Genomic DNA, 15347 nt, shown 5'->3' on the forward strand with positions numbered 1-15347 from the left:
ATTTTCATCATTTATCTACGAAAAGAAAAGAAAATATTAACGAAATGTCACGCAAAATGTCAAAGAGCGCTCCTTCTGTGTAAGACTTTTGCTAAAGTAACTTGCAAAATAATATGAAAGACCTTTGTTCCAATCTTCTTGTATTACTGGGCATGCAATGTGCAAAGAAGCACATGATTGCGCATGCATCGAATTTTGGACAAAACCTAGACCACTCGCCATCGTTGGTAAAAAAACTTTTTAAATCTTCTTTCACATAATTCCCCTATGATGCTTTCCCACAACGAATAACTCTTCTCACTGCATGTGCTGTCACATAAGTCGATTGAAGCTATTTCATCAGAAGCACAAGAAGTCAGTGAAGCGCGCAGTCAGAAAGTTTTTGAAACAGTTTTCGGAAGTCTCGTACCATGGAAATTGCTCATCGAAGTCAGCAAGTGATTAGAATCGGACGAATCGTACCGTCTCGCAAGGGTGAGCAAAACCATTCTTTCCACTCATACATTCTTCATACATATTGCATATGTTCGGTTTTCCCAGAACGAAGCTTAGCGTTCGTTCGTTTCATTAGAATTAATGGCTGCTCCGGCCGATTATCCAACCATGTTTGCTGCTCTTCAGGCTGACACTGGCTTTTTCCACGAAATAAAGCATTTTTTTTTTCGCCATCGTCTTTCTTATTTCGGCTAATCCGAAGGCATGTGCAGTGAGAGTACGCAGCTGACGCTGAACGGTGGCTAAATCCATCGTCAAAACCATCGCTCACTTTTGCAGAAGTTCCGTGCTCGTTAAAGTTAATTACTGAACAGCCTTTCCCACGCCCTGATGAGGCGGCCCACTGGAAAGCGTTATTCGATTGCAATTCAGGCGTGCTCGTGCTTTGCTGCGGATGTAGCTTTTACCGCGGGGGAAAAGATCATTCCAAGCGACAGTTTAGAGCGCGTTACAGGCCGGTGAAAAATTCTCACCAAGGAAAGCTCTGACAGCTGTTCGGAGGATGATAATATTGCAGCAGAAGCAGTGACTTATCCATCCATCCACAGCGACCCTCAACGCTTTCGTAATTTGTTCTGCGAAAGGAGTAAAACTGATCCCGGAAAGCGCATTATAACCAAAGAACGCAAAGCTACAGGAACATTTAAGAGAGGTCTCTTTTTGAAAAGAAAGAATAAAACAATCAGTGAATAGAAAAGCATCGTCAGCGCCGGCCGCTCTCGCTTAAAGGTGGATAGGAAATGTGCGAAAAATTAACGTAGAATGGCTGATTGTAGAAAAATCAGACAAAATGAGAACATAATTACTAATCCTCACTGCCTGATGGCTGGCTTAACCGAACGAGATGGTTCCCGTGCTGTCCCCGTTTTTTTTTGTGTGGTGGTAACTGCTCGAATGTGGTAGAAGGAGGGATACAGGAAGTGAGTGGAGAGCAAAAAGAAAATGGTTTAAATATAGATATTTTCTCCTACGGCAAGCATATTGTTCAGTTCGGCTGGCTGGCTTAATCTCGGATAATCTCAATTGGATGAAGCGAAGAGCGTATGTTTGTGATGCTTTAAATGCTGCGAAAATAATACAGTAGGCGGAATAAAGGCTGGAGTTCAATATACGTTCTAAAATAATTGGGATTGCAAGAATAGTTTAATACATTTTTTAGCAAATACTCAACAAACTGAACATAGAGACGAGAGATGGAAGATGTTGTTAATTCAAATTCATTGATTTATTGAGGTCCGGTTTAGAGGCGATAATTGTGACGGTTTTCACACGTCAGGACTGGAGTTCAAATCCTATCCGTACCGTTCCTTCGTAGTAAGGATTAAGTATCCAACTACGTGGTATCGACAAGTCATGTAAGTCATACGATGGCCGGTGTGGCCTAGAAGATCGCTAAGAGAATAAGACTCATCTATTAAATTGATGAATCCAAAATAAATTCTACGAAACATTGATCACTTGAACTCACTTGAACTAGTTTATAGATCTTCAATTTGTTAAAAAAAGTGCAGTAAGTGACCAAGACGTACTGATTGACGCTAAACCATGCTTTGTGTAACATAATGGAGGAATTATTGGACACTCTAGTGTTAACAGGAACTTTGGTTTTATTGGCTCATGGGTTTTATTATATTGTCTAGAGATCCAGTGGTCTCAACATTGATGCACGTTTGCGTTAGATTATGTTCGACACTATACAAAGGAAATTTACACGCTGCGTGCTTCATGAATTTCTGAGGAACTATCTAAATATACTTTTGTTAGAAATTCTTGGAAATTGAAGAAAAAATGCACAAAAGAAATTTTTTATATTTAATTGCAATGCAAGCTTTTGAGTACTTGGGTAACATCTTCGTTTCATGAGGTGTGTAATGTGGTAAGCGTAGCGTCCTAGATTTTTATTGTCAAGCTTCAATTATTCAATTAATTCTAAGCTAGTTACTCCGTAGGGTAGCTATAGACCATTTCTAAGATATGTGTCCTTAGAAGAGGATTTGATATCCATGATCCCGGTTGAGTTTTGATACTGAAATGTAAATTAAAATTGGTTCGACGGGCTCACTGTAGACCGGGCGTTCATACGAATGATGTCTTGACTTGTTGAGGGCTCTGGACTTGTAGCCACAACAATAGTACCGGACCATCAAAACATCATCCACCACTACATCATCATCATCATCAGCACCACCAGTCATCCACAACCGAGTATACTCGGGATAAGGCAAACGACAGGGCCTTGTGACATTTTTGTAAAGAAATAATTCTTGTTAATAACGCAGTCAACACAAGCGGTGTCGACAATATGGCGTAGAGCCGTCATACAAAATTAAATAAATAAAATAAATCAATAAGTGGTGGTAGGTAAGTTATAAAAAATTCTAAAATTTGTGTCCTTAGGATAGGATTATTCCTTAGGAGAGGATTTCTTTTTGGCTTAACGACCGTAAAGAGTCACGCTGGCCATCGGATGGCTTACTAGACTTGTCGATACCACGAAGTTCAACAGTCAAGTCCTCACTACGGGAGGACGGTCCGTCCAGATGGGATTTAAGCCTCGGTCCTGCCGTTTCAAGACCTGCGCCGCTGTCGCCTGCCCCACCGAGCCGGCCCCAACATGCAATTAAAAACTTCTAAAAAACCTTTTATGTTGTTGTCTAACAACATTATGAATCATTCACATCGATTAAACATTAAACCTGTTATCTAGTTTTTAGCAAAACGTTTGCTGTTATAAATTTGTTCCTTTATTTGCTTCAATCATTTATCATACCCAAGAACTATTTTTTTTTAAATCTGGACAACAATCTGGATAAGACGACCTACATCTTCCGGGATATTCAAAAACCCTCCCCGGAATAAATATTTAATAAGGAAACAAATCTTCATATCCCTGCATGGTGAATTTGTTTTCCCCTATTTATTGAACAGCATGCAGCAAGTCCATCCATTTACCCTTGTCTATAACGATGCCGGTCATAGTTGCTTGTCAACTAGCCCGATCCTCGCATCCGCTTTGTGCCAGCAAACTAATCTATTTTACGAGAAGCGCAATCGATACGGAATAAATCGCCGCTCAGGACATTAATAGTGCGAAAAGCATCGATGCGTGGAAAAAGCGCTACCCAGCGTCACCAGAGGCACATCACCGGGCAAAGTTAATTCCGCACAGCACGGCGGCACAGGATAATGGCGATTGGCATCGTGTCACGCGTTTTACGAGTGAAATAAAACTCCATCTCCAGTAGCCATGCTAAGGGAAGCGGAGGGGGGGGGGAGGGGGGGATGTCCCCGGGGGACCTTTCAGCGTAGTGACGCCAGCAAGCGAGAAGTCATCGTGCCGTAACGGAGTACGGATTGCGGTTACAGTGCTGCCAGCTTTGTGCACATCGGAAAGACGCTTGATGTTCGAAAATAAAGAGATTGGCGCTAAGGTTGGTTCGGGTGAAGCGAGAACGAAATCGCAATCGAAGTTCAGACGGCAGAGTGCACCACATAGGAAAAGGATCAGATTGAACGATGTGAGGACTTACGATGAAACAGGCGGGGGGGCTCCATGCTTGTGAGTCGCAGTTAAAAGGGCTTTCGCGGCAGCGACTTTCATCAAATGGCATACATAATTTAACGGAAATGGTTCCTACCGATTTCCGGATGGCGCGTATCCTATTACAATGGATTATTTTACGAGCTAAAAGCCTGACGCAAAAGGAAAGGAAAAATCTGTGGTTTGTGGTGGAAAATTTTCAAAAGATTGTGCCACAAACCCATTCACGCACACACATACACGCAAACACACTTACATAGAGGAATAAAAATTGGATGTGTTACGTTTCGAAAGTAGATGTGCCTGTTAAATCATGTATTATGATGATATTTACCGTAGATAACACATCGTTTTGTTAAGGGTAAATCAAGAAGGTAAGAAGCTGTTTTTTATGACTTACTTTGCACAGCTCTTTTGCAAGGTACAAAAAAGCTCCTTTCCAGCATCGATTAGGGTGGAAGCGATTGGGTCCAAAGTTTAAAGTGCAATTTAAAGTTTACCGAGGAGAGCATGTTTTCCTTGATGTTCGTTTAATGTGTAGAAGGCAGAACCGAGAGAGAGAGAGAGAGAGAGAGAGAGAGAGATCGAACAAAAAAAAAAAAAAACACATAATTGCCACGTGTTCTGGTTAATTAATAGCAAGCGGGAGCGTCTTAAGCCAGGCGTCCTTTCCCAAAGCCTACACTAAACGACTAAAGTTGGAGCAATTTCGGTTCGAACGTTAAACGGAAAGTTCTTCTTGGCTGACTAAAATGCTTCCGAAAACGACACCCGTTAAAGCTGCCACCCACCAGTTAGTGGTACAATTGTTATGAAATCATTAAAACTTGTGCCGGGTTTTTGCCGGTGTTTCGGTTCACAATTATGAAAATGATCGGTTCTAGCTACAGCTGTCCTTTAGAGTGGGGAAAGTTCTGCTAGCCTCGCAGCAAAAGACAGTGCCCCAGCAAAGGGTGACAATATTGGCGAAAGGGTAGAAAATGCAATCAATATTTCGACACCCGGTAGTAAAAGTTTTTACCATGTGAAGCCCCCCGCCTGAGGTGAGTGAGGTGTGCTTAAATGGGGTGAAAAATAAAAGGAAAATTAAGTTAACGCTGCTGCGTCGTACTGGTTGGGCCCGAAGATCGATACCGAGCGATGCCAGCGTTTTGATTATGAAGGCACAGGCAGGAGAGAATGTTGAACAAAGCATTTCGATACGATCGTAAGAATCGTTTGATGTTTGGTGAAACCAGCAGGTACTTACTTTAATTAATAGGAAATTATTGCACGCTTGCATAGGAAAATCCACAACGTTCCTATGCTTTTTCTTGTCGTCTATTATATTTTCTCTCAATTGGAAAATTTCCTCCCAGGATCGATTACTCCTTTTTTATCTCTATTGCATTTCATTTTCATGGAAAACATTCGAAAAAGGGAACATCGTTCGAAAAGATGTCCAATCCTAGGTATTATGGTTCGTACTTGAACGCCTCACAATAGACGAACGTTTTTCACTCCATTTACCCAAACACTCCCTTGCTTCGTGATGGTTCGATCTACTGCTTCCCGGGTTTTTGGCCTACAATTCCCTACGTTCGAGATGATTTTCCATTTCTTCCTTTCAAATTTCCTGCAGTTTACTGGGTTGCTGTGCAGTGGAAAGGCTCGTGTCTCGGGTTTGGATCGGTAAGGGAGGAGAAAAAGATAAATAGGTGAATGGAAGCTAAGATAATATTTTACAAAAGTGGTGAAGCAAACTTTCCATGCCTCTCTCTCTCTTCCCTCCCTTCCCTGCGTTCTATTGAACGAGATTGAGAACTGTTTTCTTACGAGGCTTACAGAAGTGTTAGAGTGTGGCAAGGTAAATAATGACATTTTGGCCCAGCTCGGTAGGATGCTAGTGGTAGTGGATGCTATAGTGTGCGCAAGCGATGCTTCAATAAAATGGATGGATTTTGTAAAGTGTAGCAGCAATGGTCGTTTATCATAATATACTTATCGATTTTGTTTTGATAATATAAACTTTTAACATGAATGATTGTGGAGAAATGGTTCGAAGTTTTCAAAGGAACTTGCAAGTTTGCATCCAGGATTTTATGTGTTAAAGAATATGAAAATAATGTGTGAAGTATGGACAACATTATTAAGGTGATTGGCAACACGGTGCATGCCGTCATAATTAAAATAAATTATGAAATTAATAAGGTGAATTTAAAATTGGAAGAAAGAAATGTACTTGTCAATGTACTTTTCATCAATGCAAAATTGATGAAAGGTAAGGAGAATTTTTCAAAATTCAAAAATAAGATATATTAAATAACAAAAAATCTATTTTTCTTGTTGTAAATCATAACTCTCCAACATTATTAAGCGTATCAATGCACAGTAAAATCATTAAAAATTCTTGCTTGCTACCGTAAAGGGGTCTTAAAATTAGGCAACCAAAATGTCCTCTTTGTACTGCTACTGGTTGATCCAGTTTCATAAATCCATTACAAAGTTCGCTAAATTTCATCTTAAGCGGTGTGTGTGTGCGCTCACACACAAAGATACATCTGCAGCATGAACTGTATTGGTAAATCACGCCTAACGAACACCAACAACCGCCCACGTGGATGAAGTTTTAAGCCCGAACAAAACCATCCTTCCCCCAACAAACAATGGCCAAACGTCGATGGAGGTGCCTGGTGGTTTGTATGACAGGATTTTGTGAAGTGAACGGATGCGGTGAATCGTAGGGTTTAATTTACCTAACCACACACACACACACACAGTCGTCATAACCTTTTTCTCGAGAAAGTACTCGTTTCGTTTGCAATACGCGTGCACTAATACTCCACTCGATGCGGAACCAGGCAATAGTACTCGAGGCAAACGAGAAGCCTATGGCACCGGTCTAATCCACCTCTAATCGGATTGAGCTACCCGTGCGCTTGGTTTGCCAAGGTTCAACCAGTATCAGGATCCGTTTAAGTCTTCATCCATTTGATCGTCTTACCGAGAGGAACCAAAACTATCCTAATGATTCGGTTCCTCGAGTGGGCGAGCCTAGCCGGAAGAATATATCTTTGGAAAGTTTCATCGAACTTACGAGGAACGAGTGTGTGTGTGTGTGTCGATCATTTATCCCTTTCTTGTGGTACAAATGGTTTACCGGCTCACTAAATAGGAAGTAATCAATTGACCACCCACAGAAAAGCTTTCACGCCGCTGTATTGTTCGCCGTATTGTTAAACCGCAAATGAACGGCGGAAGTGAAACGATTTGCGAAACAAAAAGGAATTATTGAATGGCTTGAAAATTAAATAACACTCGTCCCAAAACTTCTTCCCCCCACAGCACGCTAATCGCATTTTTGCTGCTGATAATTAATGTACGAAAAGCGTGATAATTCTGTCGATAAATATTTACCACCCCTTCCGCCGGAAACCAAACCGACATGGTGGCGGTAATTGATTTCGATGCTCGCCCATGGTTTCGGGGATGAAGTGTGATTTTCTGTCTGGGGGAAAGAAAGAATAATGTAACAAAATGGCGAATGGTTGGGAGTGTAGATGCTGGCAGAAGTTTCTGTGCGTCATCAGCTAGGAGTTTGTGGTAAACGTAGATAGACGGTGATAGAACGTGCGTAATGCTTCACCGTGCTTTGTTTGAAGGTAATCGTAATAATGGCGAAGGAAACATTAAGGTTGGGGACGTTTATTGTGCTTTGAATGGAAATTAAAATAAAGAAAGCTTTTCTACGATATTAGCTTCCAGTTTTTATTACCTGTCCGTGTGTATCTGTGCGTGAGTGTGACTGGTGTGTATGGTGTGAAATGCTCAGCTAATCATCTCAGGCATCAAAACCCGGTCGAGCTGATGCCAATTGATGCAAATTATTATGATTGATGAAGCTTAATTCGCAAATTGGTTATTGTTTATTTTAGAACGATAGCGTTTTCTCTTACGTGCAGGCTTTGTATTCATTGGCGCAACGTCAAATGGGGCGTTGTAATGAAAACAAATCGTTTTTGGGGAATATATTTCGAAACCGTTCTTTGAAAGTATCACCGGGGACAATATGAATTATTTGCAAAAAGTAATTAATATTTGCAACATGAGTTATGAAATAAGTACGATTGAGATACATGATGAGAATGTTTACTGACCGTTTATTGTAGCCCTTTCCATCTGTCTATTAATCGACGTGAACGATTGGTTTGTTTGGTGTTGATAAAAAATGAAAGCAATCCCATTGCTCCAAGCAAACATGTTACTTTCACGCTTTGTGAGTATTAGGAGTGATAATTGTTATGACTCATGTGTACCAACAAACCATATCAATCACTGATATGCGTTGCGTTTGAGCAATTGATGTGCCTGAAGCATCTAAATGTTTGTTTTGTGATCAGTTGATTCGTTTTCCTTTACACGTGTGCAATAATCTAGATTTTAACTGGAATAATGCTTTTCTTAGGATTAATCATTTACCTCGGAATATTGTCATAATAAACAATTAAATTTGATTGAAAAATTACTCTACGTTAAAATAATTTCATAAGTCATTTTTTCTATACACAGACCAAATATTACCGCCGTAATAAGATCAGTCTAGAACACTCGGGGAACTGCTATCGGAATCCCAACGTGAAGACGTTCTTCTTCTTCTTCTTGGTTTGACACCGGCCATCTAATGACTTACTGGAGCTGCCGATTTCACGTAGTTGGATAGTTAGTGATCACTACGGGGGGACAGTCTGGATGGGATTTGAACCCCGGTCCTGCCCTATGAAAACCGGCGCCGCTGTCGCCTACACTACTGGGCCACCCGCGTGAAGACGTTGTAAATAGTTAACCACACTCAGGAGGATCAGACACAAATCTTTACGGTTTTTTAACATTATTTTACTCTTAAAGCTAGTGGAAAAAATGTATAGGAGGGAGGATTTGGCCGTTCAACAGCGTTGATGCAACCTTAAAAAAAATGTAGTGAGATATCAGGTGTAGTTTTATTTCCTTCCAAACTTGGCTGTTTTATAAGAATAAATGAAGAAATATAGCAGCTCACCTGGATCTTCAAACAAATCTTTAAGAAGTTTTTAATGCCATTATTGATCATTTAATTAATAGACTATAATATTGGAAGAATACTCAAAAACCCTACAATGAAACTGCTGTGGGTTATCAAGCACAAAACGCCCGGTTCTAAACACCCCGCCCCGATAACCCATAGCATTTATCGACCTGCGCTCATCGCACATCGACATGGTCTCACTCGGTGACGTGGGTCATCATAATGTCCATCATAAAAATCGACCGCATTTAGATTGCATGTGTGCTGGGCGGCTTATCGCATAGAAGTGTGCATATTTATGGGCCTGAATGTGCCGATTACAGATGCGGCTTATAAACGATCCCCTCGTGCAACGCTCACCAGCGCGATATTGTGTCCATGCGAAATATGGAGATAAATAACTCGCCCTTGTCTACGTGGTGGATCGGCTGGATTGGCGAGATAGTAAGTAAGTTGATTGTGGTCGGTGAATTATATATTTAAAGCTTATAGTTACATAAAATATATTCCTATCGATCTCACCTCTGTCTGTCCCGACTTTGTTCGAGTGTTTGAACGGAGATTATAGGGATGTGATTTATAATACTTAATAAAATACAGGATGTGAGCAGGTCTGGTGCGGTCTTGTCAAAAGTTTTTCCATAGAATTTCATTTTCTGTCTCGGAAATGGAATTAGAAATCTTATGTATGAATGCTGTGAATAATACAGCAAAATTGTCGGTATTTTTCAGTGCTACGAATTCTCAGAACTCTTTTTCATAAATTGATTGGATTGCGGTAATTAAAAGCTTCTTTACGTTTTGCACTGTAAACGAAAGCATAACAATGAGACCTGTGAATGGAGTCAATGAAACGTTTATTTGCAAAGTATGTGCGGAACGGTGATAGGTTATTAATCATCAACGAGTTATGCAGTTTGCACCGTGATGACTAATTTGCCACTGCTTCATCAACAGGAACATTCATCGAAAGTAATGTCTTGAGTAGCTTTAACTTTTTCAGAAATTGTCGAATTTTTCGCACTTTAAACTCTGCTCTGCATCTACCGGATCTATAGTAAAACAAAGCTAATAAATTTTCACAGCGCAAACGTCCCATCTTAACACCTTCACGGTGCAAAATAGGAAAGCAAAAGTCCGGAACGGGTGAGCCTAAACGGTCCATTAGTGAGTGCAGTTTCTGTTTGCTGCTGGTACGAAGCACTTTAAAATAAGAGCAGTATTTTTTAGCATTCTTTCCAAACGTGCTATCCACTAAAGATGCATTGCATCCGTTATGCATTCAAATGTAGCTTCCAGAAGCTGGAGGAAAAAAGCAGCGATTGGATGTGGAAAATATATTCCCGATTCGGAACTGGAACTGGTGCTGAATACTGTTCCACAGCACTATCGCAAATAGGTACACAAACACACGGACAGCTTCACTAGGCTGGCTCTTCCTTATCACATGTTGTGCCACCATAAGCACACCGTACAGGCACACATACACACACACACACACACACTGGCCGATCGATTTCTGCCGGAACATGCCGGTAAGTTCCGGTTGCCGGATGCAGACAGGCCGTGTTTCCGGTACGGATTGCACACCTGTGCAGCTGTGTTGTGTGTCAGTGTGTGCGATTGTACGGCTCGTTTGGCAGTAAGGACTTCCGTTTCTGGTGGGGTGCACTCGTGCGCATACTGATAAGAAACGTAGCAAACCGTCGCGGAACGGCGGACGGTGCGGAGTGGAAAGAAGTGCAACAGAATTTCATAGTTTGATTATTCTATTATTGAAAATTGCATTCTCCCACTCGTTACCCAATCTGCATCCAGCATCCTTCAAAACGCCGGAGGATGGTGCTGCTGCCGGCTGGCAAGACGTGGCGACGAAACGTGTGATGAATCAATTGTACTGCATCATTGATGCATTTGTGTCGAACGTTCGTTCGTTCTTCACGTGGCACGAGTGTGGCGGTGTTTGAGACGGCGCGCCAAAATGAAGCATTTGAAGCTGTGTGAAAATTATGTGCCTACAGGCAGGCTGAAGCGGATGGTTAATAAAGAGGTGGAAACGATCTAACAAACAGCCCGCTGATTTAGTTAAAGTTGTGGCACCTTCAACATCATGCGGATCGGGCTGGATTGGACAGTCGCGAGCGAATTTAAATCAATTAGTGCGTGCTGGAATATGTCACCCGTGCCGTACAATAACCACGATTGCATAATTAAGTTTTATCTTTCCAGTTTACCATTTAATTGCGCCAGAAGGATGTGGTGTTTTTGTGGTGTCGGTATCCAATTTGCAACAGCGAAAGGAGGCAGCATGGCGTTTGGTGAATCACGTTGGTGAAGCGTTGTAAGCTGAAGTATCGAACAGCGATGATCGATATGATATATGTTGCAAAATGTATGCATATGGAGATAAAATAACGTTTGCTCAAGATAAGGTTTGGCATCTAGTGTGGCTTTAAAAACAATATTCAAAGCTCCAATCGATTGTTTAGTAGGAATTGGTAAATTGGTAAATGAATACATTAGCATGTTGGTAGTTTGAAGGTAATAGGACATGTTACTAACACAATTAGTTTGGGTTAAAATCCCACTAGGACCCTTTCTGTTTCTGGGAGGCCTGGTGGAATAGGCGACAGCGGCGCCGGTCTTCAAACGGCCGGCGCAAACCGGGGTTCAAATCCCATCCGAAGGACTGTAGTGACGACTGACTATTTACCTATTGGCAAGTATAGTTAGCCATTTGATGGCCGACATGACCTTCGAAGATCGTTAAGCCAAGAAAAAGAAGATCCATTCTGCTTATGCAGGACTGGGCTAGCTGTGGGTTAATCAGTTACACTGAGATCGCGTAACTACTGGCGATCTCAGTGTCAATATTTTAGAACCAAAGAAAAAGCATTTATTTTCTATCAAATATGATGACACGTCGCCGGATTGTCAAAGAAAAAGACGAATACACGTAAACAATTAAGTTTGTGAGAGCAATACAAATATAAAATAATAAATCAAATAAGTTAAGATATTGTATTAAGAGCTAATTTTAGAACATGTTGCATTTTACAATTATTATCATTCAGTTTTACGGCTATCGTAGGCCTAAATAATGCAACTAATTTACATCTTCTCGTTATTATTTAATTCGTAGTTGAAAAGTATTAACAAAAACAGGAAATATTTAAACAAATGTGTAAGTAACACACAATTTTGTAAAGTCAAACTAATCTTAACTACGTAGAAAGGTTCATTTGTCATTTAAACTTAAACCAAAGCTCTTAGAACAGTATGTCTCAACCGCTGCATTGAATTACTATATAACCTTAATGTTTAACGGATGCTTGAGACTAGGATATTGTCCTTGAAACAGTTGGAAACAAGCTAAAGTTCTTCCCATTTCAAAATATGGTAAATAATTGAATCAATCTTGTAATTACAGATCTGTTAGCCTACTTAACTATTTTAATAAATGTTTGAAAAAATCATTGCTTTGAGGTTAAGAACACACTCTGAAATATGCAGTTTTGTTTCGAATTCGCTCCACAACACATCAGTTGCATAGACACAACACATCAGTTGCATAGATTTAAAAGTGATATAATCAATAACGGGGCGGCCCGGTAGTTAAGGCGACAACGGCAAAGGTCTTCATACGTCAGGACTGGTGTTCAAATCCCATCCGGACCAAAAAGAAGATAATCCGCAGCCGAAACACTAACGAATCCACCAGTCTAACTCGACTAATAGACATGGAAAAAAGCCTTTGACAGCATTTGGCAGGATGCTTTAATCTATAAACTAATAAAACATGCCTATTTAAATTAAATCATAAATCTAATGGAAAGCTTCCAGTAGAAAAGATCTGATGCTGTGCTCATATCCAATTCAAAATTGACTAAATACTCACCAGTTGCGAGTGTACCACAAGGGAAGTGTACTATCGCCACTGCTGTTCAACATCTTTACGGCCGTATACACCTTATATTGTTAACTGCATTCAGTATCAATATGCAGATGACTTAGCCATTAGTACTTATAGTAAACTATCGAAATCAATGATTAAAACGTTGAACAAATCACTGATAGTCAAATAATCATCCCTGGTAGATCAAAACTGAACTCCAAATATATTTCAAGAACCATAACCAACCCAAATACTTTGCTACCTTTCCTTTCGATGCTCTACCACTTATCGAAACTTGAGGCTCCACCTATAAAATAAACCAAATTCTTATCCTGAGAGTGGGTTTTGTTTATTTTTCCAACCGAAATCGAATCTCCTCTTAACGATAGTATATTGCAATTCAAACAGCTAAGCATAGCAAAAGCTCAAATGTAATGAGGAGAGCAAAGGCGAACCGATTATAACTACTACTGCTTCTATAGTTGCAATGAATTAGAGTTACTGTTTTCAAATTCTACATATGCATACACTAAACAATAAAAATAACCGTCCAAAGTGCGACCGTCAATGTGTTAATAGTAAATTATTTCTACAAACTTACTAAGTAATTTTTAACTCGCAAGCTTGGGGCCTGAGAAAGAAATTGTCGGTAATAGAACCGGTGACGGTGTGATCAATGTGTCACTATTATAATTTGCATATTTGCAATGAATTACCCAACACCATAGGTCCAAAAGTCGCTTGTTGAAATCACTGATTGCCTCGGATTTGACACGACGAACTGAGCTGCTACTGAAATTTGCGTCCGCAGATTGGCAACAAGCTGTCAATTTTATCTCGTTCTGATCCAAACAAGCATATCGAGAAGCTTTTTGAGTTAGTGGTAAATATTGAATAAACTTTTAATGAAAAAGTCGTATAAATCTAATTCTCTTTTGTAGACAGACAACAAAAATTTAGATGGACAGGATTTAGACAGACAACAGAAGAACGAAAAGGATTATATTCTTTAGCACGACATTAATAGAAGATTCCTTGAATGTGCTTTATTGCTTAAATTTTGTAATTTTATGTTTATTTTTAGAGATCTAGAGGTCAGTAACAGCGTCTGAAAAGAACGTTTCAAACGTCAATTAATAATTAATCTACTATCTTTACACCACCTTCAAAACACCTTCGCCCAAAAACCTAGAATTTTCTCACCACCTAATCGACGTTAAACGGTCGGGGTGCACTTACAGCACTTCATCCGGTTTCCGGTGATCGTAAAGCTGCGATACACTTTGTTGTGATTTGGTGCAGCAATACAATCCCATATCACACACCGAACGGTCGCCAAATGCTTACTCAGTCACATGCTTGCTGCCAGTGACGCGCCCTATCGCTTCGACAATGAATAATGACGATGGCATTACATTGCAAAAATCGAACGCCCAGAGAACAATGAGTTTGCAGCTTTTACGCAGCGATGCTGGACAGCGCAAAGCTTTACGTACTGATTGTCCGGACTAGCGAAAACCATCTCACTGGGTATCTTTATCGTGCTACAATCAGTGTGACCAGCCGTGGTTGGACGTGTTATCGATCCAAACACTTTCTCGAAACGTGTTGGACCTATCGATAGACCGGCTATAACCAATTCGCCCTCCTCCCATATATCTGTGCGCACTGGGGTGTGTGGGAAATCCTGTGGCTTTTGTATCACCAGACACGGGCGTGTGATTAGGTGCGATCGTTTGGGAATTCTTTCGGGGCTTACTTTATTGGACCGTAAAGGGACGCCGCGTGTCTGCCTGCAGGCCAGTGACTCAATCGGGGCGGGAGCATCTACTTGATTCGCGTTTATCTTATCGCGGTTGTGCAGTATTAGTCGTGTGCCGGGCACTGACTACTTGGGGGTTCGATTGCCGGACGGGTACCCAATTTCCTGTGCAACGAAAAGCAAAACATTCGCGCTCTGTGCATATCTAGCGAGGCAGATACCTATACAGGCGAAAGAAGACAATTGATTATCGCACCTTCGATAAGTGCGAACAGTCTGGTTGTAGTGGCACGCTGGGTTGTTATAAGAAAAGGCTTGCCTCGAGTGACGCTATTAGTCATTACCAGTCGAACGTTTCCGGCAGGTGGATCTGACGGGACGAGTAGCGAATAGAATTTGTGTAGAGGGACTAGTAACAGTAGTTCGCTAGTGGATTAGAGTATATTCCTTGAAGGTTGGTATGCATTACAGTTGAATAAGGTTGATAAGAATTTGGTGGAATTACCAAAAAGTTGAACCGGGATATTGCTAAGAGCAGAATAAAGAGGTTGCGGGATATTTGTTGGTTGTAGTGACATTTTTGTGCAAATATTGTGCCTCTAAAAGTGCGTTA

At 40.7% G+C, this 15347-nt stretch overlaps 4 protein-coding genes across 4 annotated transcripts in view; 3 read left to right on the forward strand and 1 right to left on the reverse strand.

Moving 5' to 3' along the window:
* LOC126563399 (ribonuclease kappa) overlaps positions 1–15347 on the forward strand; it is a 443719-nt gene that overhangs the window by 110509 nt on the left and 317863 nt on the right. The window lies entirely within an intron of this gene.
* LOC126562237 (dolichyl-diphosphooligosaccharide--protein glycosyltransferase 48 kDa subunit) overlaps positions 1–15347 on the forward strand; it is a 532174-nt gene that overhangs the window by 83074 nt on the left and 433753 nt on the right. The gene's annotated exons all lie outside the window — the stretch shown is intronic.
* The window catches only part of LOC126560846 (uncharacterized), a 181931-nt gene that overhangs the window by 74059 nt on the left and 92525 nt on the right, over positions 1–15347 (reverse strand). The gene's annotated exons all lie outside the window — the stretch shown is intronic.
* The window catches only part of LOC126563559 (dentin sialophosphoprotein-like), a 490635-nt gene that overhangs the window by 62035 nt on the left and 413253 nt on the right, over positions 1–15347 (forward strand). The window lies entirely within an intron of this gene.

This window comes from Anopheles maculipalpis, chromosome 3RL (genome assembly GCF_943734695.1).
Source record: "Anopheles maculipalpis chromosome 3RL, idAnoMacuDA_375_x, whole genome shotgun sequence".
NCBI classification, from domain to species: domain Eukaryota; kingdom Metazoa; phylum Arthropoda; class Insecta; order Diptera; family Culicidae; genus Anopheles; species Anopheles maculipalpis.